General features: G+C 45.6%; 1 long non-coding RNA gene across 2 annotated transcripts in view; it reads right to left on the reverse strand.

Moving 5' to 3' along the window:
* The window catches only part of LOC121097382, a 74,921-nt gene extending 50,410 nt beyond the window's left edge, over positions 1-24,511 (reverse strand). For both annotated transcript variants that reach the window (XR_005830934.1, XR_005830935.1), the window contains exons 1-3: positions 24,340-24,511; positions 9,634-9,795; positions 5,202-5,347 (exon numbers count right to left, since the gene is read on the reverse strand). This is a non-coding gene — a long non-coding RNA (uncharacterized LOC121097382). The remainder of the gene's footprint in view (positions 1-5,201; positions 5,348-9,633; positions 9,796-24,339) is intronic.
* Between the last annotated feature and the right edge of the window lie 623 nt (positions 24,512-25,134).

A 25,134-nucleotide genomic window follows, 5' to 3' on the forward strand; every position in this document is an offset into this window, starting at 1 on the left:
TTTTTCTGGGCAGAATGACCACAGTAGAAATCTCATCAGGTCACACAGTCATTATACATTACATCTATAATCCAGCCTGTCCACAATTTTTCAACAGCTCAGTGTTTTCCTTTTGAAAAGAACTGCTGTAGTTTACCTGGAGCAAAACAAGTAGGGGTGACAAAAAAGAAAGCTAAACCAAACAGTTTTGGATCAACCAAAACTATTGGCACTGGAATACTTAATTTGATGCAAAGTTAATATTTGAGTGTTTTCATTTCAGCAAGAACAGAAAAAAATATCAGTGTTTGTAACTCTGGGCAGTGCAGTCACCCAGCAGCAAAAATAATAATCAATTATTTACACAGCTCTGCTAATAACCTTTGTCACAGAATGAGGCAGGGCAGAGTGCCTCTGGACTGCCCCTTGCTTGTGAGTTCTGACCTGCATTTACCACCCAGCGGAGTGTTTGAGTTCGCAGCTGGAAGCGTAGCATGAGCGACACATCGGATGAGCTCTCAAGTGATGGCATTTTACCTGGAGCTCCTGAAGATGTGCCTCTCAGAGTGCAGCACATGTGGGACATGCTGGGTTTGCTAGAGCAACCACAAAGAGATGCAGCTGACCAGAGAAGCAGGTGAGAAGGGATGCTTAGTGCTCTCTCCGGGAAGCAACATCTTGTTCTGGACACACATTCCCATGGGCAAGAAATCCTGGACAAAGTCCACGACTCCACAGAGCTGGAAAGCAGAGTGGGAACAGTGTCTTGTCTCATGTCTTAGGGCTGACAGGATCATCTAGCACAGCATGGAGAAGTTGCTCCTTACCAGGCTTGTAGGAAGGCTCCTGTGACACATCATCTCCATGCGAAGTGAGACAGATGACCACCTCAGGCGCTCCATCGGTAGCTCTGGATGTTAGTTAGGAGATGAGCCCCCACCATGGGATGTGCAGGACTGCTGACTGGTCCCAAAGACCACCAAACAGTTAGGAAAGTGTTTTGAAAAGGAAGAGGAGATATTTTCTTCCCCAGTAAAATCAGGTTCCAAACCTTTTTCCAGATAAAAAATTGTTCTTAAGTAAAACTTTCCTGATAATTTAAGATATTTTTCTGTTAAAATTAAAGCTATTTAGAAGTATTTCCTATCAGCCACTCCATAGCAGTTTTGCTAAGATATCTTAGGATAAGACAAATGAAATAATAAAAGCAGTAGGAAATATGGAAAGAAAATTATTAAGATTATATTTCTCCCTGGTTTGACCTTATTTCTGAATAGGCCATAACAAAGTGAAAATAAATGTTTCAAAATGGAGATACAGGTTTTAATCCCTCCTAATTAAAAAATAGCAGTAACTGATCTATTTAAATGGAACAGTTTGAAGGAATGAAGGGAGGAGGTGCATCCCACCTTCCCCCTTCCTTCCTTACAGGCCAGATCAACTTCCAGCACTTCCAAGTTGTTGGCATTACCCCAGAAGTAATCGTGTTGCTGTCTCGCCAGGGAAGATTGATGCCTAGCTGTGCTGACAGACATGCTGATGCCTCTTTTCCTTAGGTTTCCAAGGTTATGGTTTGACAGTCAATTAAAAAGTTCTCTCTTCCCTGACAAACTGTTGGGCTCCACTGACTTTCCCCCACCCCCACCCCCACACAGCCCCGCTCTTCCCTTCTCATAAAACTCCTTCGCTTCCTCCCTCCCGGATCACAGGGGTTTATTAGCACCCCGGTACCGCAGCCTTTTTTGGGTGACTTTCTTCATGCTCTTCTGTACCACAGAGGGACATCCACAGCTGGGCACCCCCTGCATCTCCCGCAGAGGTAGGTGACAGAGGAACGCAAACTTCACCGCTGCTCTCATTGACACAGCCGCAGCCCCGTACCACAAACTCGCTGGTTCCCTGCTGCCTGGGCAGAGACGGACGGATGGGGCCCGTATCCCAAGCGCTGCCCTCTCCCCTTTTCCTGACGGTTGGTCGCAGGGCAAAGCCTATTGCCACCTGTAGCAGGATTTGAGAAAGCAAACGTGGACAGCATGGGAGATACCAAAGCTGCGCTTTCCCCGTTTCGTTCTTCTACCTGTAGATGGCATGGATACACCTTGCTATCTCAGCAGCGTTCTAGAGAGCAGCGCTTTTAAATACGAAGTACTATCTAGTGGGTGAAATTAACTCCCATCAAATGATACAAAACACCTACATAAAATACCTACTTGACATATCAATGTTTTTAAGGGCACTGAAAGGAGTATTCAAGCGAGAAACAACTGTAGGAGCTATTGCATTTTGCTTTGCAATAGTCTTCATGCAGTGAGGATTTCCCATGGCAAACAGAGTGAGGTGGGGGTGGGTGGGGGGTGTGAACAAAACCAAAAAAACCTCCACAGAGCCAAAAAATCAGGAGAAAACCATCTGAGTGACATTCAAGCTATACAACATGCAGAACTATGCCTGTGAACTCCACCCATCGAGACATCTCTCAGCAACCACTGCCACTGAGACAAGGTGTAGGAGGCTGTTCTTAGGAGAAGCAGTGCATCTAGCTAGATTGCAACCATGCCTGTGTATCTTTGGGCTGGTAATGCAAAAAATATGTAAATGCTTCAAGGTTCAGAGTAGCAGTTAGTGAGAATGATGGGAAAAGACAAAAACCCTAGCAAGAGTGACTGCACGGAGAATGAGGTACCTTCACGTTTCTGTAACTCCTCGTAATCACCTCACCACGATTTTACAAATACCTCTGTAAATCAGACCCACAGCATCTTTGTTTGGGCACTTCTGAAAAGTTTCTCCTTAACCTTAACTAACAAACACTCAAATTTTTGCAAAACTCTGCATTTGATCAAAGTGAGAGATTTACTCCATGCAGAAAGCAAATCTCAACAGAGAACACTTAAAATTACTTAAATACCTTCAGATGAGAACCCTTGAAAAAGCGACTCTGCAGGAAGCTGGAGGTTATCTGTAAAATTCTGCTTGCTGCAATGCCTCCTCTCTACAGAAAAATAATAATTAAATTAATTTTGGGTACTCCATTAAGCTGCAGTGTTCAGCTGCCATTCCTACAAAGACTTCTCACATGGTATCATTAGCACTTACTTCCAATGCACCAAATTAAGCGTGTAGGCAGGACTGTGGAGAATTAAAGTCAAAATAATTCAGATGTGCAGCTACCTAGGACACTGCTTAACAGATACAGCAGAACTTCTGAACATGCCTTAATACTTCTCATAGTCATTTCAGTAAGACACCAAAATTTTCCACTACAGTTAGAGCAGCAAGCAGCTTCAGGTCCCCTCAACTCCTTACTTGGACAAGTAACCTCACCTTAGAGCAATGAGTATTTGCTGAGAGCGTATCCTTATTTTACCACTCCCCTCTAGCTGAGGGAGCTCTGCTAGTCAGTGTAGAACGTATAAATTATACAGCCTTTTGGAAATCAAAAAGAATTTTAAATCTGGGCAGACTTCATACTGTGGATGTGCCAAAAGTGAGAAGAATGAAGCTGGAGAAGAAAGAATAAGCATGAGGTCATTGTTGTGGTTTAACCCCAGCCAACAACTAAGTACTAGGCAGCCACTCAGTCAATCCAAGGATCAGAAAAATGTAAAACCCGTGGGTTGAGATAAGAAGAGTTTAATAATTGAAATAAAGTAAAAATAATAATAACAACAACAATAATAATTGTAACAAAGAGGATAGTGAGAGAGAGGAATAAAACTCAAGAGAAAAAAACTCCAAGTGATGCACAATTCAACTGCTCACCACTCACTGCCCGATGCCCAGCCAGTCCTTGAGCAGCGATCTGTGACTCCCAGCCAGCTCCCCCCAGTTTATATACCGAACATGACATTTTATGGTATGGAATAACCCTTTGGCTAGTTGGGGTCAGCTGTCCTGGCTCTGCTCCCTCCCGGCTTCTTGTGCACCTCCTACCTGGCAGAGCCTGAGAGACTGAAGAGCCCTTGACTCAGGGCAAGCACTGCTTAGCATCAACTCAAACATCAGTGTGTTGTCAGCATTGTTCTCATACTAAATCCAAACCATGGCACTGCACCAGCTAGTAAGAAGAAAACGAACTCTATCCCAGCCAAAACCAGGACAGTCCTGTGTACAGTAGGGACAAGGGTTCACTGTGAAAGAAGAACATCTTTTTTTATTTTATTCTATGCTTCTTTTTATAGTTAAGGAAGGGGGGTAAAAATGACATTAAAAAAAACAACACAGAGGATGATATTTTAATAGTTCCTTCTGTATTTTGAGCTTTGAAAACGTGCCCATACTCTTCAATGACTTTGAGAATCACTAACCTCCACTCTTAAGTGACTGAGAGGATACCTTGTTCACATTCATAAAAATCTTGATTTACTCTGGGGCATGAACCATAATGAACTGTGTTTATCCTTTAAGAAAGATGAAATTAAGCATCTGAAAATGCAATTAACTTCCTCCTGATAAAAATATATAGACAAGTTCCCTAATCAGGCAGAGATACTACAGGTGTTTAGTACCCTGCACCAAACTTCAGCCCTGTTTAAGATAGAAAGCCATGGAGGGGGGGAAATGGGACTGGGAACACAATACCCTTTTACAGAACTGTGAAACATTCAGGGTTGTGTTTCAGTCAAAGAGGAAGTTTCAGCTGAAATCAGAACATAACAGGACCAAAATTCCCTTTTGTCTTGTGCACATCAACTTCATCTCTATTTAATCCAGATAAATTGGCACTCCCTTATAATTTATTATATTTGAGGGTTCCATAAACACCTCTAGTTTGTGCTATGATATGCAAATTATTATATGAATATAGAAGTGGAGATAAGCCTCTCCAAGACGTTCTAAATACCGAAAAGAATAATTAAATTTGATCTTAGCTTGTATTTTGGTGCTTGATTTCTTAACTTTTATTACCAAAATACTCCCCCCTTCCCAATTTATAAATCATTCTCTGATACTGTCCCTCATTGAGATAAATAATTGCACAAGCTATTACCCTCTGTATTCATTTATCTGAGAATGCTTTCTGGGTTTATTTTTAATCCCAGTTTATCAGTGTTTCCACATCTCTTCCCTCTCTGCCACAAAATACCTACCCTAATCTCTCTGTCCAAAAGGGTCATCTTTTTGCTCCATTGCCTTTAGCTTCTTTAGCTTCCATCAGACTGTGTTTTGTGAAGTAGATCTGCTTTTCTAGAGGAGACACTGTGATTCAGCTGAAAACTTACCATAAAAATAGCTGTAAGTTTACTTGGGAGACTGAAGCCAAAGTCCTTCAGGTACCTTCACTAGGAATATTGTCAATGGCCTTTGGGTCCCCTTCTCAGCACTGCTGCCAGATTTCATGCACATCTTGCAGCACACTGGCAAGGTACTGTTATAAAAACGACAACAATCAGTGTTAATTACTCTGAAGGCTGAACATGCACGTGGGATGCAGAGGCATCTCACATTACTTACACCTAGGGTTCATTTTGATAATGGAACTACTACAGCTGGAAACAATAACTCTTCTATCCTTCCAGTGCCATCCCAAAGCATGGGATTTTTTTAGCAGATTTTAAATACATTTGACCAAGTTGTCCTATCATTCCCCTAGCAGAACCGCAACAGGTTTTTTTGTTGTGTTGTGGTTTTTTTGTTGGTTTTTTTTTAAATGACACTATTTTTAGTAAGGTACAGAGAGTCCTTTGGGTTCAGCCATTCCCCATCACTGCACATTCTCCACCCTCAATGCAGTCACACCAAAACAACACAAGTGCTAAGGGCACAGAAGGTCTTGACTGCTAGGGGTAAGCCAAGCTGCAGCTCATTTGCCTCTTTAGGCACATCCAGTTCTTGCAATTTGTGATGTTTATAGCTGTATATGCAGCACTAGCCTGGGGTATTTGAAGAGCTTGACCAGCATGGCAAGGCACCTACTTACTAGGGACCTACACAAGGGAGGTAGTTCGCTCCTGGTGTCTCTTCCACACTGCCCTGGACTCTTAACATCACAGAGATGCCCCGCATTACAAGTCAAACCTTATGCTACTATCTCAGCTTAAGTAAAGTTGTGGGCAACCAAATGGCAGTAACTGTCTCCTCAACCATCAGCTGAGTCAAGGTCTTCCCTGAAATTAATGGTCTACAAATCTAAACTCAGCTGTGGGCTGCTGGGAAGAAATCAAACTGATCTTCAGGGATTCTTTCATGGAAAATAAGTGTCAAACCTGGAACACAAGCACCCTTATAAAGTTAAATTGCCAGAAACATAAAAGCTTAGAAAAACTGCCTAGAGAAAGCTGATATTGGCACTGATCACTAATGCCCCAAATCAATGGGCAGCTGTGAAGTCCATGAGCCTCAGAGGATCCTTTTGCACAAGGGTCTGTACAATGAGACTTCGCTAACAGTGCTTTTTATTGTGCCTGATCATTTCTGGGTCTCACAGCAGAATAATTTGGCTGAAGAGAGATATCTGCAGACGTCAGTTATTCCATTTCCCCTGACACCCATTAACAGCCATTAGCGTTAACTTCTGACAAAACTTGGAATGCTATGGGGTGTTCCAGAGGGCTGGAAAGAAATAAATGGATGGTCAGAAAAAGCAGATGGCCAAGAAGCCATAATCTTGCATGAACCCCAAGCAAAATCACAGAAAGGCTAATATGGTACACAAACATGAAAGAATTAGAAGATGGCATAACTGAATGCCCCATCAAGGTAACTATTTCTTTGTTGTGGATTTATCAGGTCTGGCTGATAAAGACCACTGTGTTGGTTCAACACATTTCAGTAAGGTTTTTCACTTGAGTGAGTGACTTTATGACTCCTGGTGTTGCAGGATGTTAAAGTCAGCGCTATAGATAAATCAGTGTAGATCAAAGTTAATTGAAAGACTGTTAGCTGCTAAATCACAACATCTATCGTACACCCTCTCACACTGCAAGCTGAGTTCAGGCAAGCCACTCCCGATTTCCCATAGAGATAAGGAGACACACAGGAATGGGTACCACCAGTCAGCTGGCAGCTAGCAGGAGCCTCCTTAGGTCTGTGAGCTCCAGGCCAAAGCTGCGATTTCACATTAGATCCGAAACGAAGATACCATGTCTACATAACCTGGTACTTGAGCCAATGCTTCTGCAAAGCAATGGACTCATCTGTCTCCCAGCTGTGCTGCCAATGGAGGAGCTTTTATAGAGCGTTACCTGACTGTTTTTTTTTCTTAGAGACATGTTGGACAAAGTGGCTTTTAGCCTCTCTCCTTGCCAAGCCTGCTTAGATACCTTCTTTCCTTTAATCAGAATATATAAAAGCCCATTGGAACCATCACTCCTCTAACTGCTCACAGTCTGTCATTTTATGCTTTTCCCTGCGTCCTCATAGTCAAAGCTGTGCCTGAATCCTGCAAACTCTTTCAGCATAATCTCACTTAATGCACAGACTCCTCTATCCCCACCTAACCAAAACTGCCATTCAGGTTGTTGTTTCATGTCTGGATCACTGGCACACTGGCATTGACTTCCTTACAGCTTGGAAAACACGATCTTGCCCTACATGGTTCTGCAGAATATGACTCCATGGCAAAGATCTGCTCTAATGATTGCAGCTGCCCCTTCTCCCCTACTCCTCCTTGTGTTTGGGAGAAGCTGCTTCTACACTTCTATAAAACAAAGACATTGCCCTCTTTCAGATCCTTTCCTGAAAAAAACCCTTTTCTACAGGACCACCAAACTTACAAATCACAATACTCACCATTATCACCTTTTCCTTCCATATTTCCTGTTCTATCCCACCTGAGCTCACTTCTTTCACTTGGACTGGAATGTTTTGAGGGCTGAAGGCCATCTCTTAACTGTGCATTACTGTATTCAGTACAGTAACCTCCCAGTCCTGGCGGACCCAAGTCCTACACCTATTCCTACTAGAGTCTCATTTCCACGTTTATAAACCAGAAAAACTGTTAAGCAATTTCCCAGCCATACCCAAATGTCTGAACTGTAACTTTCACAGTAATTTCTTGATCCACTATGACTGTATTTGTTACTCACATGAGTGTCAACACAGCAGGAATAATGAGCCTGTCCTAAACAACACTGCTGTTTCTCATTTACACGAGGGCCGATGGACAGAACTGAACATGCCTCCAGACTGCTGGAGCTGTGTGACACACTGTCCTTCCAGCCTTTAGAAAAGCCCTCACTAAGGATTTATTCACCCAGTAGAAGTTGTGACAAATCAGAATTGCTCAATGCTGGAGCATCAATGCCAGGTGTTTTACTGACATAGTCCAGCTAACCGCATCCCTCCTGAAGCAGCCGGCACTCTTCCTTCTGGTATCCCAGGACATGTGATGCAAACTACTGAGCAAAAAAAGCATGATTCGATGGTGCTCAAAGCCCGTCACCTGTTGGGAGACTCCTCTGCTAGTCAGTGAAATGCTGTATTGATTTCTCCCTGTGGCTGCTTTGTGTGTAACCAACCAGGATCAACTCCAGGGTTTAGCCTATACACAGTGTAAGAGCTCATCTGTCCGGGAGGTTTTAGAACACAAGTCAGACCTGCTCCTCACCACACAAGCATGTCCACACACCAAACGTGACAGGCAGGACAAGGCAGGGTGGCTGCCTGCAGAGCTGACTGCTATCTTCAGGACGAAGAACCGTGCAGATTGCAGGACCAGACCTGCCAAAAATAGATTCAAGATTTAGAGGCACATAGAAAACATCTGGGGCCAGTAGAGGCTCTGATGATGTCTCACTGCTGTCTTCCTTTCCTACTGTAAATCTTGTCCACATTAAAATCACTGGAAGCTGAGAACAAATTCAAGCAGCCCTCAAGGAAGAAACCAGTTTTACCGAAATAAGAAAGTCACCTGTTAAACCTCATTAAAATTTTTAAAAAGTAGCAATTTTATTCCTGGCCTAGAGGCTCACATCCTTAATCATGGCAGTTCAGCCCAACGGTAGTTTTTTTTGGAAGCACAAGGAAACATGTAATCATGCCTCAGCAGGAAATAATGATGAGCCATGTAAATACAATCCCTTGGACACTAACTGGTGCTCCACACAGCTGTCCAGATGCAGCCTGGTACCTCCCTTATGGCAGCATCCTTCTGTCCCTACCTTCTTCAGGCTACTGGCCTTTTCCAAGAGGTCCAGAGTGGGCCTGGTGGCTCTGCAGCTGCAGACCTGCACTGCCTTCAGATCTGGAAGACAATTTTTTTTCCCTGCACAGTCCTGGTAAAAACAAAACTCATTTTATTTACCAAGAACAACCAAAGAGGCAGGATTCAGAGCTACTACTGTAGAAGATAACAAAGTCAACACACAATTTCAATTACTTGGGTTAAACAACTGATTTCCATTTCTGCTAATGGGATTTATGCATCCATTCTACTGAGCACATTACTGAAAATCTGCACCTCATTCTGACCCTAGGGATTTTTCTTCCCCTATATAGCTTAAAAAAAATAAATAGAATGTAATGCAAATAAAATGAATGGTGCATTACATTCTGCTTTAGCTTTGGGCCATTTGCAATGCCTCTGCCTCTCTGGAGTTATGTATTTTATTTCCAGTAGATCTCTCGCCCCACTCCAGTGGTGAAGCAGTTGTCTAAGGTAGTGTCTGCTCTGGGTTTATATGTTGTCTGTACTAGCAAGTTCCCCTTTCATACCTTTTCCTGGATAACTGGTTTGAGTTCCTTGGCTTTGCCAGGTGTCTTCAGGATTTTGATCTTTCATTCCCCTTCTTGAATTAGTACTGCATGGGCAATCTCTTCCTTCGGCTGTTCCCCACGTGGAAGGCACAGGCCTGGAGGACTCACCCATGAGAGGTGCTGGGAAAGAAAGTCTGCTTAGTAACACTGCGCTGTCACTGATGTTCAAAAAGCTCACCATTGTATTTTACGCTGCAAAGAAACAGTTAAATCTTTAAATGCAACAATGAAAATGAGAATGTCAACACCTTTTTGTCTCTTGGATGATTTCCAGGCTCACTTAGTTTATTAAATAAGAAACCATGAAATGGCCACCTGTTTAGCAAAGTCTCTGCAAGCCTCTTGCTAACCTTTGCATTTCATTTTTCTTAAACTGTTTATATACACAGGAGGGCTCAATCCTAACTGAAGCCTCAGGGCTTCCTGGTAATTTTAATAAAAAGGTCAAACTGAGAAAGGAGTGATTGTGTGTTGAAGCAGGCATCAAAGCTCACAAGAACAAACAGTGCTCCTGCACAGGCTGCAGCACGGAGGGATGCTGTCAAGGAAATTCTAGAAATGTTCTTGTTGCTCAGTTTGGCCACGTTTTAACACCAAGGAATCTGTGAAGCAGATATTCCAGTAACAGAGCACGATGAGATGTTTGGATTTGAAAGTTGGATAAAAAGGTTACAGGTGAAATCGCATGGAACAACAGATCTCCGCATCAACATCCCATGAGGCTGGGCTTCCACATTCCAGCTGCTGAAGGGAAAACAGCTTTGGAAAAACCCCATCCTCCCTTCTCTACTTTGACTTGTGCTTCTCACACACAGCCCTTTCCCTCTTTCTAGCCAGTTTTGTCACTCTAAGAGTATTCTGACACCTCTTAAAAGCACTCAACTCTGTTCATATAAATGTTACTTAAATGTCACGTGGATTAACTTTGTATTTGCATGACAGAAATATCCCTCCACACTGTACTAAGTCCACTACTGATGGAAGCTGCCCCCAATAACACAGTTGTTACGTGGTCCTCCTGACCTCATTGAGCTGGGACATCTCAGCAGCCTTGTCAGTCCTATAATCTATTCCTGGGATGTCACAGGCCATAGAAAAACTCTTCTGGTTTCCACCAAATATTAAGCCAGTGTAACCTGGCCTTAGTGTAACAATTACAGCCGATTAATGCTTACATTGATACTTTAAGGTAGCTGAAAGTCACACCCCAAATCTAGTGAAGAACCTGGAACAGCTATAGGCAAAGATGCAACAGCTTAAAAACCAGTTTAACAAGCATGGAGAAATACAATAGTTTCTGCTCCGGCTTGTACTCCAGGTAAAATTCCATTTCCATAGCTGCCAAAAAAGCAGAAACCACATCTTTGACCATGGCGTTACGAAGGGAGGCTTCTTACCCATATCCTATATGGAAACATGGTCTGGGCTCCTTGGAGAATCAATTCAGCAAAAGGGCCTGAAGGAACCCCTTAGCATTCAGGCTGAGCAGTTCAGTGAAATTTAGGGAATAATTAAACCCAAATCTGGGCAAGGAGAGTCATCATAGGTGGCTGAAGCAAAGGCTAAGAAGTGTCAGTCTCAAATCCTGCTCCCCTTTGGAAGCTTCCAGCCTAGTAGTTTTGCCATAGCAGTGCAGACCTCTCCACCCAACAAGGGTAGGACAGCTGACGTAAGACTTGCTTTGCTCAGTTACCTTACATTGACCCTTCAGAAAGAGTCTATGGCTCCTGGTAGATCTGTGACTGAGCAGGGGGTAAGGAGGAAAAAACAAAAAACAACAAAAAAAAAAAAAAAAAAAGAGCTGGAAGGCTGAAGCAAGTGACTGAAACCAGGCTGGAGAACCAGCTAATGGAGAGTTGGGTTTGGAAATGGCAGAGGTGACTGTGAGAGCAAGGTATAATGGACAGAGGACAGCAAAACAGAAGGGAAGCGCATGCAGAGGAACCAGAAGACCCAGTTATTTTCCTGACTTTCCCCATACGTGCTGTGTGACCTCGAGCGTGTTGTTTTACCCCTGCACTTCCATTTCCTGTGTGCTTAGACCTGAACTACTCTGAGGAGGAGATTATTTCTTCCTATAGCTCTATACAGACCTTAGCACGGTGACCATAACTGAGACCTACAGCCTCTGATGTAATACAGTTGCTAATGTGCTAATGAGGAACAGGATGTACTCAAGTTATGTGTATGTACAGGACTAATGCTGCCTTAACGGCTAGCATAAAAACAGCCAAGGTGAGGAAAGCGTGGCTGGGGAGAGTAAGAGAAAATAAAGCCGCCTTTCTCTGGGGTCTGCCTGAGGCTGGTACACAGCCTGTGCTGCCCACAGACATGCCTGAGGCCCTGGACAGCACATCCCCCATGCGTCCCACTGCAGCGAGACCGTGTAGGGAACAGCTGGGCAAAAGGAAGGAGAGGGCAGGAGCCCGGCCCCTGCGATTATCCACACTGTCATGATGTGGGAGGAAGAACCAAGCACTGGCATCCTGAATTCACAACTGAGCCCACAAAACTGACAGCGAAAAGGACAGGAATAGGATCTTTGTACTTGTACCATGAATATTTCTACGGTGAAATACTGAGAAACACCTAATCCTCTTTTTAAAAAGAAAGGAAAGGCTTACCAGTAGTCTGGTCATGTCTAAGAAGAGAATCACTTTCAGACGTGTCAGTCATAGCTGTTCCCAGTTTCCTGCCACCAGCTACCAGTCTACCTGAATGTGGTACAGACAAGGTGAGCACCGCAGTCAGACACGATGGTCTGCAGGATGCCCTGCTTCCTTTGCAAGCTTCACTGAAAGAGGAACACTGCTGCATTGCAGCCTTGTGTGGAGTTTGGTTCTAAGTTACAGTTTGTGCCTCGTTCAGAAAATTTAAGTGATGTTACAAAGCCAGAAGTGTAACCAAGGTCTCTTCATTTGCTGTTCCCTGTGAGGAAGCATTGTCAATTCAGAGGCGAGATTTCAACAGGCAGTCTGTCATTCTAGACCAGGAAAGAGCAACAGCTACTGATCCCTTAAGGACAGAGGATAATCGGCATTCGTCTGCCACCCTCCCTCCAAGACATGAGGTGCCTGGCAAGAATGCTGTGGGATCGCTGATAGCCCTCTCCAGGACAGGGAAAGAAACCACAAAGTTTCTTCTGATGAGCTGTGGAAATCAAAGGAATTAACAGCATTTCCATTTCTTGCCCAGTGCCCATGCATGGCAGTTTAGCACCTTCAAAACGCTAGAGCTGTGTCTGCAGAAGGGGCTCCGGACACCCGGTGTGACTCTGCAGACTGCCAGGGTGCTGAGGGCATTGCCTTCAGATTCAGGGCTTTTGTCTGGAGACCTGGTCTCAGGCCATTCACATGCCATATCAAACCCCAGGTCCTCCCTGCATTCCTGCAGCCCTTCTGAGGGCACAGCAAGTGCAGGCATCTATTGTAATTTAGAATTCATTTGTGGGGCTTGAAGGACTGTTGTTATTAGCTTCATGCAGGTGTTAGAGATTTCTTCTGCACTCCAAAACAGATGCTGTGCAGATCAGCTTCAAAAGCCCTTAGTACTCCTCACGCTCGTGTCCTTTAGGTCATAGAAATCACTTTAAAGTCAGCAAGGAAAAAAACCCTGCTGTCTTCCAACAACTAAATGGGGCATACCCTAGAGCTGACAGCAAGATTGAACATCGCCTCTGTGCACTGCGAGGCGATAAATCCCTTTACTGGCACAGATTACTGACCGGATTGCTTGCATACAGATTAACGCAACAGCATGAGTCCTCTGGGTGACTGCAGAGCATGGAAAGCGGGAGGGGTGAATTTATTTGCTCAGATGTTTGTGATATTTATCTATCAATCACTAAGGAAAAAAAACAGTTCATAAACTTAATTCTAAAAATACCTTCGTATACACAGAACAGAGAGCTGTGAAAATTACCCAAATTAAAAAAAAGGAAACAAGCAGCCCCAAGGTGGCATACATGAAAGCCCAAAGCTGGTGCCACCTGCCCAGGGTCAGTGCACCCTGAAACCACACCTGAGGTCTCCCCTTCCAGCCATGGGATTTCCTAACCTACCTCGCTCGAGCAGCACATAGCAATAATGCAAACAGCATGACTGGAAGAGGAAATGTAACATGTGAAGCAAATAATTCATCTTTGAGAGCCTCAGAAAATTCTTTCCCATTTCCATTTTTAATTTACCACCAAATATGTCGAATTAAAGAGAGGCTGTGAAACCTTTCTTATGGTGGGAAAGATGAAGGAACAGCCCCTTCACATTTTTAATTAAGTTTGCATTGACTGATGATAATTTGTAGTTTATCACCCCTATTTCATGCTCCTTATCCAGTCCCTGCCTTGCGGGCTGCACTCAGCCATAGGTGGCACGGTGCGAGTTGCAGTCCCTCACCCCAGGGAGGGGTCCATCCTCCCTAGCCCACTGCCCACCAGCCCCCAGTGGTGCTGCTGCCATTAGTGATGGACCACTTGTCCCTAGCTGTTGTACTGCTGAGGGGAGCCAGGTCCCGGCCCCCCAACATGCTGCACCCATAACGAAGGGCCGCCACCGAAAAGGCTCTGGCTGCTTCCAGGAACCCCGTGAGGAACCATCCTAGGAGCTTGGGAAGTTTCTCCTCTTCCAACGGGCTGCCAGGAGCCATGGACCTATTGCTCAACCAGCCAACCTAATTTAAAGACCTGTTGAATTAGTGAGATATTACTCTGATGCTCGAGACCAGGTAGGTGCCTGGCTAGCACCCAAGTAATTTTGGGGTACTGGGCCTGGCCTGCCTGATGCCAACATTTTTTGGCAGCTGGATGTACTAGCTTGGCACCCCTGGGTAATTCAGTCCCCACATTCGAAAACTGGCCTCAGAAATGAAAATGTGACTTAGAAAATAGACACAAACTCTTCTAAACCAAGACAGCAGCCCTTTTTTTTTTAATAAATAAATAAATAAATAAATAAATTTCCTAAGCTTGGTTATCCCTGAAATCTTTTACTAATGAAATTACTTGAACAAATTTCTCAGGAGACAATAAGCATCACAGCCTCATTTGGCATAAGCTGGATCGACTCTCCTACATTAAAACTGAGATCAGCTGCTAAATACTTTGTCTCCCCCAAAAAGCAGACTATAAATCCAATAATAAATGCAATGATATATTTATCAAGGAACTAGAGGGCAAAAATAATTGAAATGATCTGTTCCTAAATATATTCCAGTGTTGGGAAAACAGAGTCTGCTTCCATTACTGATGCAAATATTTTTCCCAGTCCTAGTATCCTTTAGGGACCACTTCGGCACATGGTGGGAAAAATGAGTACCACCCTGCAAGTGCCAAACCTACGGGTGCTCCCCATCAGCTCTCCATGTGCTTGGGGAGAGATGTGGGACAGAATACCCACAGCCAGCAGGAAAGCTGGCACCAGGCAGGCTCAGCCCAGGGGCCGGGATGCCTTACATGCAGGTGCTGGAGTGCTCTGCACCATTTCCCAGCTGCCTCCCCACTTCTCCGCTGCTTGCATTTGCTGGATACTGGCCTAACCGCTCCGATCTTTGTTATCCTTCCATGCTTGGAGACCAGCAAATGAGGTGAATGAAACTGGATGTTCATCATCTCTTGCGGGGTCACTGGGCACATCCAAGCCTCCGTGAGGCTAGAGTTACGCAGCTGCTTGCACAGCCTGAGCTCAGTTCAGTGGGGATAACTCATTGCTTCCATTTTCTGAACACTAGAGCAATAACAATTAAAAAATCACAAGGATCAGCACAAAAACATTCCAGCTGTCCACTTGATTAATTTTTGTTAATTATGCATGGGACTACAGACAGTATTTGTTTTCCGTCTTGCTACAGATACTTTGTGTGGGCCATAAAAGTGACTTTTCTTGAAGAAAAGAAAATATTATCTATGGAAAGCCTCGCTGCCAGAAGCAAAAAAAAAACCTTCCGAAGTAACTTCAAAAGATTTGGGTTCAGGCAACAGGGCAGCATTTTTAAGTAATTTAATTTAAAAAGAAAAGTAGCAACACCGTAACAGCACTATCTGAACACAATCCAGTCAAGTGGATTTCATTTAGGACACAAATACAAAACTGGGTGGAAAATCAGTATTGACTTGCAGTATTTGCAGTTATTTTACTAGTTATTTTTAAAAAAAGTTACACACCAATGATTGGGTAGCACAACCTAATGGGGCTGCACCAATGCCCCCACACTGATTTGCAGCAAAAGCTGGGGGTCCACATCCTTCTAAGAGCATCCAACCGTCCACACTGATCCCTACCAGGGAAACAGGTTAGGAAATTGGTACCAAATGAAAATAGGAGGGGTGAAAGTAGGAGCAGTGACAGGGCTGTACCTGAACATTTGGGCAAAATAAATGGACTGGCCCCTTCCTGATTCCCCCTTCTTTCCCAGGAGCACAGGGGAAGTAATAGCATGTCTGAGGCTGGCGTCGCAGCTCCTCTGGTCCTGCTTAGCTGCTGGAGACAGCAAGGGATCTGCCAAGGGCAAGGTTAAGAGGGCAAAGCAGAGCTTCATCTGGAAGCCAAGTGCAGAGCCCTGTGCAGTCAGTCAGTCAGTCTTCTCATCGCCTGTGCAGCCCTCAAGACACCCGCTCCTGCCTGTTGCCCCCAGACAGCCAGCTCTTGGTCGTGGTGTAACAGGCAGAGCCAGACCTCTGCTAAGGCGAGCTCAGGGAGGGCAGAAGGAAGGTGGTGAAAGCTGCAGACACACAGCACGTCTCTTCTAACCCAAGGACAAAACTGCAGCCACCTTGAGTCTGAGAGGTAAGACTTAAAGGAAATTTTAAAATAGTGTTTTGAAGGAAGAAAAGTAGAACGTGATGCTGCTTCTGAGCCACAGCCCACACTGGATGCAGCGATCCTGCACAGGCAAGCTAGGGCTATGCTGCTGGGATGCTGCACCGACCTTTGCTAGAGCCAGAGCACACAAGACCAAGACAATAAAAGGGGAGAGAACCTGTTTGAAAGGACTCGAATAGACCTGCCACGCTCCTGAGCACTGCCCCCTGCTTCTACATACAGGCAAGTCATGCGCTTTCATGACAGCAGAAAAGCTCTTTGATTTCCCAGAAAGTAACAAATTATTCCATGCTAAGAGCAAACTGGTGCTTGACACAGCATTTGTGTAACACAGCAAAGCACACGGAGAGTGGGAAGAGAATCCTCTCGTGCAAGGATGATAAGCCCGTGACCTATGCATTTATGATCTGTGCTCTAACCATATTCACCAAACAATACATAAAAATACTTAAACAAAAGTCAGGATGTGTTAAAAGCAAACCAGGTCCCCAGCAGCTTTCTTGAATTCATGGAATTTAACCTTCATTTCTCTTGCTCTAAATTTTCCTTAAAATAAAAGCATGACCCTTACCAGTATGCGTACCCAGTTTAACATGCAACTGTGCCATTAAAAGCTGTGTTCATTTTTGTAGACAATAGACTGGCATAATTAGATATATACCTTTTCTCTTAATTTTTGTGTTTCCAGCCATAAACAGAGTGTCACCGTAGCTTTCCTTGGTCCCTCTGCAGTTACAGGTGGAGATCAGCCCTCGAGTTCTCCAGCAACCACATGCTGCTGCTTGCCAGTGTCATGAACAAGTGGGGCACTTGGAGACTTCACAAGCAGCAGTGAATCCATTAATGCTGGATCAAAGGTTGCATTTTCAGCCCTTGCACGCACTGGAGCAATAGAAGCACACACACGAAGGCTTTCCACAAGCCTCTCTAATCCTCCCAAAGATGACATTTCTTGCAAATTTACCGGGTCCACATCCTGCACTGGCAGCAGACAGGGCAGCTCCCACACAGCCGCATTTATTTGGTTACACTGTGATCTCATGAATGGCTTAAGCTGATATAAAGCACCACTTAAGGGAAAGAGCCGGTTGCTCTCTGCTTCCATCCTCCCCTCCTGCACTCCAAGAAAAGCAGTATCAAAGGACTGATTTAGATCAAAGCTGGATTTTTTTACTGCAGCCTGATTTTCACGCAGACGGGTAGCCCAGTCCTGCACAGCCTCACTAACACCCCTGCCAGTGCTGAGGGGAGACCAGGGGGTCACAGGGCAGGAATGAGCAAAGCAGGTGGTGGAGGAAGGACTCCACAGCATTCCCACATTGGGTTTTGACATTGGTTTCAGCTGACCTTGGCTGCCCTCGCTGCTGGAACAAGTACCCCAGTGGTTTGCCCCCACATCCCAGCCCACGTTTCCATTTCTGTCTTTGTGTCAGCACTAGACTGTCTGAAAAATAAACTGATGAACAAAACACTCTTCTCTCTTTTTTATCTTAACAACCAAGAGACCCCCCAACTAAAGTGGTAATTAAAACACAAGATTAGGCTTAAAAATCAAACATGTTATTTCAGCTGAGATGCTGCTGGTCTAAAGACTCAAAGCACCCCAGGATACAGGTCCAGCACCGAGTTTGTCTCCTGGCACTGATTTGAGTGAGCGTAATACACCATCAGGGTAAAGCATCCCTCAGGTCCCCCGTGTTCACTGCTTGCTGGGTTCTCCCATTTGAGCCGCTTTAGTTCCTCTGAGCATATAATGCATTAATGAATCCTTAATTCCACTTGCTCTTCTTTCTCACACAAAGCCTTGGCCACCAGCATTCTGCAAGCAGGGCCTGGGCTCAGGCTTTGGGACTGAAGCAAGCTGGCAGCCCAGGGTGTCACAAGAGCTGAGTGTTATTCTTAATCAGAACTCACACAGTTCAGAGCCTTTCAGCATTGCATGGATCTTATCTGTGCTCTCACAGAAAACAATAAAAAAGAATAAAAAAATGTGCTAGTCTTAGCCAGCAACTTCACCAAAGAGCATTAATAAAATCTTACAAAAAAAAGCCTTCTAATTCATGCTAGTTTGATGGACACCACAATGTTATCAGCAGAGAGCCACCCTCCAGGCGTGCTGCCAGCAGATGTATTTGTGAGGCATGGAAGTGCCCTGGTAGCACACCCTGCACCCCAAATGGATGGGGACACCCATCACACTCTTGTCATGACACAAGAGCCCAGAGACCTTGTTAACACCAAGCAGAGCAGTCTGAAGATAATCTCTTTGGAAGAACACAGAGGCAGACATGGTTAATTAGCCAGAAGGAAAGCAAATTGGTTGAGAAATCCAAAATAAAGAGCAACAAAGCTGTGACAGCTCACACATAACAGCTAAAAACAACAGGGGGGAGGAAAACGGTGTAAAAAGCACAGTTTAGCTTTGTCCCCCAAGTCATGTACTTCGGTAAGTAGTTCAAGACAGCCTCCTCCAGTTTCTGCAGAGGGAAAAAAAAAAAAAAAAAGTAGAGGGAAATGATGTGTGCAAATACCTATGTATTATCTGTCTCACAGACTTCACGTGATCACAGTGGCACCCCGAAGTGGGAAAGTGAGCTCAGCGATGGAGATGGAGGGAGAGGCACTACCTCTGCCCAGCCCAGGACGAACACTCACAGGGGAAGGGACAAAAAAGCAGCAGAATTAATGAAGAGTAAAATACTGTTTTAATGTACAGCTTCACTTGTTCCTATTGACAAAAAAAAATTCGTGCATTTTTTGGGGGTTGTTCCTAAGTAGATAATTTTTGCATTGAGAAATGTTTCTATAAAATTGACTTTTAGGGTCTGTCTAGACTCAGAAACATTTCTAGCTTGTTTTACAGCAGACTCTGCCTAAATGATTTCTAAATTGGTTAAAATCATCATATAGATTTCAAATAGTCTAAAGCCAGCAGACAATTTTTTTCCTGCACTAAATTCAAGGTAACTTTGAAAAATCCATTACACTAATGCAAAAAACCCGTTCAGATTGCCTGTAGAACTGTTGTGCTGGTTTTGGCTGGGACAGAGTTAATTCCCTTCACCATAGCTGGTACTGGGCTGTGGTTGGATCCTGCTGGAGCAGCGCTGCTGACACAGGGGGGTCTTCGCTATTGCTGAGCAGGGCTGGCACAGAGCCAGCCAGTGGGCTGGGGGGCACAAGGAGCTGGGAGGGGGCACAGCCGGGGCAGGTGACCCCAGCTGACTCAAGGGGTATCCCATGCCATATGGTGTCATGCTTGGCATATAAAGCTGGGAGAGAAGAAGGAATGTGGGGACATTTGCAGCGACGGCATCTGTCTTCCCCAGGCACCGTCACATGTGCTGGAGCCCGGCCGTCCTGGGGATGGCTGAGCACCGCCTGCCCATGGCAGGTGCTGGATGAACGCCTTGGGCTGCTCTGCCTGCCTGCGGCTCTGGCTTTACCTGTTAAACCCTCTTTATCTCAACCCATAACTTTTCTCACTTTTACTTTTCCGATTCTCTCCCCCATCCCACTGTGAGGGGAGGGAGAGAGGGAGGGAGCTGCTGTTATGGGGCTTAGTTGCCAGCTGGGGTTAAACCTTGGCACTTGTTTATTTCCATAACTTCTACATCCATTTAGGCAAGAGGAAAACAACTACAACTGCTCTGCTAACTTTGTGAACCAGGATTCAGGTTTAGGATTGCAACAACAACTGGGGCTCTGGGAAAGCATTGAATACTTAAAAATAACAAGCACTTGAGTTGAGCCACAGAAAAGATTAATTTAATATCATATTTGTTCGTGGAGCAGACTTGTGTCCCCTCCTCATTCACACTTAACTGGCAAAGGCCAAGAAATTTGAAGTCAAGAAAGACAAAGTCACTCTAAGGCAAGTAATCAGACAATGAGTAAAAAGAAGATTACGTGAAAACAAGCCAGTCTGAGCTTGCATTTTAAGGCACATGTTCTTTTCCAACCTCATGATCAGGATTTATATCCAACAGCTTAAGCCTGGGATTTTGATGAAGAGAGAGAGATAGAGTGAATGGATACTTGTAATTCAGGCTATATCTTGGGACCAATTAATGCAGCAAGAAAGTACTCCAAGGATGAGATCTGTCATCAGGTGACAGCATTGTTGGGAGGGGAGGTGGAGTTACTTTCAACCCACCTTTGCTCGTGCCCTGAGGTAGATGCAAATGTAGTAAAGAGGAACACTAAGACCTGATCTGTGAAAAATCAAGAAGACCCATGGGCCCAACATCCCCAAAATCCTTCTTCTCCTCCCTCCAGCTGAATATGCTGAGCATGACACCATACGGTATGGGACATCCCTTGGGTCGGCTGGGGTCAGCTGTCCCGGCTGTGCCCCCTCCCAGCTCCTTGTTCCCCCCCAGCCCACTCGCTGGTGGGGCAGGGTGAGGAGCAGGAAAGGCCGTGGCTCTCTGCCAGCCCTGCTCAGCAATAAGGAAAACTTCTCTGAATTATTAGCACTGTCTTCAGCAGAAATCCAAACACTGCCCCACGCTACTGTGAAGAAAATGAACTCTATCCTAGCCAGAGCCAGCACCTTCTCCACCCCTTCTTCCATACCATTTATGCCATGCTTGGATCCCACACTATCCAACGCATTCTCATGACGCCACCGCCCCCCCTCCCATCCTTTGATACAATACACAGGTATCATTCCCTTAGTCCATGGGCCACCCCCGTACAATGTCCATACATGTCCACTGAGCCCATTTAGTCTGTGACTTTGGGCTCCACTCGTTACAGTGTCATTCAGGACAGGAGAGGTGGTTGTGTCGAGTTACTGGGCACCAAAGCCACCGCAGGTGGGTCACTGCTGCACTTGCGCTGCTTCTTGTGGGGCTTGTCCTCCAATGGTTCAGTGGTTCCTGCTACAGTAATCCCTATAACATGCGACTGCAACCATGGCTTACAACAATTTAAAGGTATCTCCGTTACAATCTCCACTCCTGGTGCCTTTGGACCAGACCATCGGGTTTAACATTGCAATGAACTCCTCATCTTGCTGCCCTGCTCCAGCTTGGCCTTACCCGCAGACTGCAGTCCCTTAGGGCCGTACCTGCTCCAAGTGCAGCCTTACCTGTGGGCCACAGCCCCACCAGGGCTACGGCTGCTGCAGCAGAGACTTAGCCACAGACGCTCTGAGGTGCGCCTGCTCCAGCGTGGCCTTACCCGTGGGCCACAATGCCTTCAGAGACAGACCTGCTGCAGCCTGGTGGCCTTACCCACAGCCACAGTCCCTTCAGAAGCCAACCTGCTCCAACATGGCATTACCCATGGCTGCAGTGCCTCCAGGGCTGTACCTGCCCTCTTGTGGGTTTGTCCAGGGCCACCTTCTTTGAGATGCTCCAGCATGATCTTGTGCACAGCCACTGATTGATGCTTCAAGGTGCACCTGCTGCAGCATGGACTTGTCCACAGCCACAGATGCTTCCAGGTGCACCTTCTCCGGCGTGGACTTGTCCTCGGGCCGCAGTCCCTTCAGAGGTATACCTGCTGCAGCACAGCCACCACCACAGCCACAGGTGCTTTGAGATGTACTTGCTCTGGCGGGGGCTTATCCACAGCCACAGACGCTTTGGGGTGTCCCGCTCCCATGTGGACTCACCCACAGGTCACGGTCCCTTTGACTGGAGCTCACAGTGGAGTCCCAGCCTGTCCAGTACAGCAGCACGGGAACAGCAGCGATGCCCTGGCCCTCTGCCAGCCCCGTCACATCGCTATTGCCGTTATCAGACTGTTCCCAGGCGCAGCACAGGGAGATGATAAGCAGTACAGCACGACAGCAAGCAGCGAAAGTAAGAAGCAGCCGCTAACGAACACCAGGCTCTAATACACAGTAAGGCAAGCAAGCCCCAAGGCAAGCACAGGAGCCTGCCAAGTAATAGCTAAACAGCAATAACAGCTATACATTCAATCTAGCACATTCCAATCAAACCTGTCATTATCTTGAGCCCTTCAAGTCTCACGCTGGGTGTTAAAAGGACTGTCATGGTTTAACCCCAGCTGACAACTAAGCCCCACGCAGGTACTCGCTCACTCCCCCCGTGTCAGGATGGGGGAGAGAACTGGAAGAGTAAAAGTAGAGAAATCCCGTGGGTTGAGATAAAGAGGGTTTAACAGGTAAAGCCAGAGCCGCAGGCAGGCAGAGCAGCCCAAGGCGTTCATCCAGCACCTGCCATGGGCAGGCGGTGCTCAGCCATCCCCAGGACGGCCGGGCTCCAGCACATGTGACGGTGCCTGGGGAAGACAGATGCCGTCGCTGCAAATGTCCCCACATTCCTTCTTCTCTCCCAGCTTTATATGCCAAGCATGACACCATATGGCATGGGATACCCCTTGAGTCAGCTGGGGTCACCTGCCCCGGCTGTGCCCCCTCCCAGCTCCTTGTGCCCCCCAGCCCACTGGCTGGCTCTGTGCCAGCCCTGCTCAGCAATAGCGAAGACCCCCCTGTGTCAGCAGCGCTGCTCCAGCAGGATCCAACCACAGCCCAGTACCAGCTATGGTGAAGGGAATTAACTCTGTCCCAGCCAAAACCAGCACAAGATAAGGAGTATTGACCCACTAAGTCATGAATGAAGGTCATCTTGCTCGTTCTAAGAGTCTCACAAAAACCACAGTTTCAGAAAAAAGTCAGAAAAAAGTCTACGTAGGAAGTTTGAGACTTAGAGCTTAGAAGTGTGAATGTCACAGAGAAAGGCACATAAATCTCATAGGGCATAAAAGTTCTGAAAACTGGGAAATCACTTGACAGTAAGTCATTACTCCATATTTTTTAAACCATCCACAAAAATAAGTCACAAGTTTATGGATCTACTTTGCACATAGTCTCACAGAAACCAAGATGACCTCATTGTTTAGACACTGTGCATAAACACTTCCCTGAGGTGAGATTACAGGCTGGCTCATAGTAAAAAATGTTTTTGTCTTTTGCTAAATCTGAGGCTTGAGAACTGTGTTCTAGTTCACCAGGTTCAGTTGCCGTCCACACTGTCCCTGTTACAGCACCAGTCCCTGGTGCTTCTCAGAAACACAGATGCACACCTCTCTGCAAGACACTGCCTCTGCTTTGTGATTAGCAGATATCCAAGTTCACCAGGACAAACTGCAAGCTCAAGCTAAAAAGTCCCATGGAAGATGAAGACATAATGGGAAACAAAAAGTCCAGATTCTCCCAATGCTGGATCTGGGGGTGTCAAACCACTGGTGCCCCGACTTCCCATGAACACCCCAGCATGCAGAAGCAATACTCTGCAGAGTAAAGATATAGGTAGAGATGTACCAAATGGCTTTAGAGTTTAGCAGAGCTACTCAAGTCACAGCAAAACCCGTTCATTATACAGGGTTGGCTGACCTGTCCCCTTCATCTCTGCACTTCGCTTTAACTCCACAAAGCCTAAAAGAGCATTTCACTGATCTTAACAGAAATACTAGTCATCTTAATGCTCCAGTACCCTCTGGTCACATCTCACTGAGGACATTTTCAGTTGCGTCCTGACTGGCTATTGTTCAAAACAAAGAGTTTAATCTGTGGGAAAGCAAAGACGTAAAAAGTGAACTTAAAGTAAACGTCATCTTCTCAACTATACAGTTCAGCCTCTTTGTAATCTGTGCTGCATAAATCCTGTTAGGCATCAGAGAATCTGCAACCACATTTATCATCGGGACTTAAGTCAACATAAAAACATGTTTCACATCCCCCAAACAGGCTAAGTAAAATTATATTTGTTGTTGAACACTGCCTTCATGACATTTAGAGTTACAATCTCCAGCAGACAGAAGAGACAGAAACGTACCCTTATTACACAACGTGGAAACATATTCAGTGTTTTACCTGGACTTCACACAAGGCCTGAATGCAGCTTGATTGATCTCACTCAAACGCATACAGAGTGTCTTCAGGTCAAGCTGCTCTTGCCCTACAGTGTAGCAGCCTACTTACAAGTGCAGATCACTGTTGTAAACCCATGGGACTTTTTATCTCACACAACACTGCAAGACGCTCAGTTACAGAACTCAAGGGGTGTAACGAAGCCAGGCACATTTTGTTAAGTTATCTACACTGGCTTAGGATACAGCCCAGAGAGCCACATGTATTTACGTTAGGCTCTAAGCTCCCGGTCCCAAAGATATCCCCTGAAACCACAGATAACTTCAGCGCTTGCAATTAAGCATGAGTTTCTGGAGCACCTCCTGTGGCTCTGCGCTCAGTGGGCTGAAGCTCTGGAGGAGACAGACTACACATAGGCTTTGGCTCCCACTGCCTGTGATCAAGACTCCCATGGCTCCTACAAGCTAAGCACTTGTGGCACTTAAATAACTGTATGGGAGCCCTTTGATAAAGCCCTGGAAGCCCTGCTAGGCATACAGCAGCAAGCAATCTGAGGATGCTGCAAGCTTGTTTTAAGCCTACTGGGATGTAGGACATCACAAGGAATCATCGCAGACTGAACTTGACCCCCAAATCCTCTAACAAACATTGTGCAGAAGTCAGTTAAATACCAGACTGCTCTGGTGACATTAAAGCTCCTCCCAAAGACACTGCCATCCCCTACTCAAGGTCTGGGCACTGCGGAAAACAGACAGAAGAGCGCAATACTCTTCATTTAAAAAAAAAAAAAAAAAAAAA

Source organism: Falco naumanni, chromosome 14, assembly GCF_017639655.2.
Source record: "Falco naumanni isolate bFalNau1 chromosome 14, bFalNau1.pat, whole genome shotgun sequence".
Taxonomy (NCBI): domain Eukaryota; kingdom Metazoa; phylum Chordata; class Aves; order Falconiformes; family Falconidae; genus Falco; species Falco naumanni.